Source organism: Vigna radiata, unplaced genomic scaffold (genome assembly GCF_000741045.1).
Source record: "Vigna radiata var. radiata cultivar VC1973A unplaced genomic scaffold, Vradiata_ver6 scaffold_588, whole genome shotgun sequence".
NCBI classification, from domain to species: Eukaryota; Viridiplantae; Streptophyta; class Magnoliopsida; order Fabales; family Fabaceae; genus Vigna; species Vigna radiata.
In genome coordinates, this window is record NW_014542150.1 from 319 (window position 1) to 2,197 (window position 1,879).

Sequence of the window (1,879 nt, forward strand, 5' to 3'; positions counted from 1 at the left end):
TTTATTTTTGAAAATGGAGGTCTTGTGGGGCAAGGGGGCTTACACTAAAAGCATCATATCTTAGTTGTGTTGTTCCACCTGAAATCAATATAACTGGCACAGGCCATCCATGAATAGCACTAGCTATAAAATTTTCCACATGCTCATTAGGTGCTAAATGAATGACTGTCATCAACTGTGGAACTGTGTCTTTCATCAGTTCCACAGTATCTGAAAAGATGGGAAGCATCCGACTGACTTCTTGCACTCTGCTTCCAGGAAGTAAGCTAATCACAGTGGCTCCTTTTGAAGTTAAAATTAATGTGAGAATAAAGCAAATATGACTTCAAAGTTAGACAAAATAGCACAAAAAATATCCAAAAGATGGTGTTCCTATGATTTATCTTTTTAAGCTATAACTTATGCTCCAATTTCAAGAATTTGGGGCATTATGCTAAAGGAAATATCCACAGAGCAAGAAAGAAAAATCATTAAACTAACGGAATGTTAAACATCTGCTCATACAAAAGTACCAAAAAGTCAGAAACTATAATATAGCAAACTTTAGTTAAATATGTGAAGTTCTTGAATTTAATTTTGTTAGAAGTACCTGCTGGCACTGCATACTTATTTCGAAAATCGTCAGCATTGCCTTTTGCCCTCCATTCATTAATTGTGGACTTGTTTCTCTGGAAATATAAGCTATGCAAAATTAAGGGAAAGCAAATCGAGAAATTTGGATTACGTCATATATCATAAGGATTAAGAAGGACAACTTTTGTTACACATCAAGATATCAAAGAGAGATGGGAGAACTACTTTAATAAGTTTTTCATTGGTAAGGATCGGGATGAAATATGGAAGAATAGAAATCCAAAGGTCAAACAAAATTTTGCCTGTTATTCTATAAGAGGTAAGAATAAAAAATAACATAATAATCCATATAATCTCTAATGCATACAAGCATCACAACAACGCTAAGAATTGTCAAATGACCCAAGCTCATACCAAATTCAATTCCAGAACATCTTCCAAGACCGGATGCCCAACAGCTGTTGCGTGCAATCCATTCAATCTACATATTTTGTCTTCATTTGGAAGTATGCACAATAGATGATCCACAAATTCTGCTAGTCCTCTGAGTCTTGCTTCACCTCCTTTCCATGCCCAGAATGATGGTGCTACATAGTGAAAGTGTGATGGAATATCCAAATTTTTCTGAATGTATCTAGCTGCAAAAGACATTCCCCATTTACATACAACATAATTCTAAAACCAAAAAGATGCAGAAGATATTCCAGCAAGGAGAGTGCATCACTAGTACCTCTAAGTTGTTTCAAGAACCGAAAAGAAAAGCCCTTAGAATCAACCGTTAATACAACATGAGGTTCAAATAGAACAGCTGCTTCAACTGTTTCCTTCAGTTTTAGCTGAAAATTAACAACAGCACATGGATTTCACATGTGTAACAGGTAAAATTTCATATACAGATGCTTCAAATGTAATTCAGAAATGTGGCAAAAATTATCAGATAGATATCCCTAGAATAATAAAAGTTGAAAATGAATCAAGGAATAANAAACATTTCCATCATGGCTATAAGTTGTTTAGCACCCATGTTGAAAATGATATAAGAAAGACACTTCATGAACACTTTGAATGCTCCTATCTGTNTTTAACACGACTTTGGTTTTCTAAACTTTTATTAATATATAAATATAGATGGAAATGTCTCATCAAGTTAATTGCCGTTGGATTTCACTATTTCCACAAATGATTCATACTTGGCTAAAATAAACCGATTATCTTTTCTGATTTAACATATGTGACCATGTTGATTTGAAGCTTATTTTATATGTTACAATAGTATTGTAGCAGTGTTGTGTCCTATTTGCAATCC

At 33.9% G+C, this 1,879-nt stretch overlaps 1 long non-coding RNA gene across 1 annotated transcript; it reads right to left on the minus strand.

The window, feature by feature from the left end:
* Positions 1-636: 636 nt before the first annotated feature.
* Positions 637-1,412, minus strand: LOC111240760. Its single transcript, XR_002666319.1, has 3 exons — positions 1,304-1,412; positions 988-1,211; positions 637-668 (listed from the first exon to the last, which is right to left on the minus strand). It is a non-coding gene; the product is annotated as an uncharacterized LOC111240760 (long non-coding RNA).
* Between the last annotated feature and the right edge of the window lie 467 nt (positions 1,413-1,879).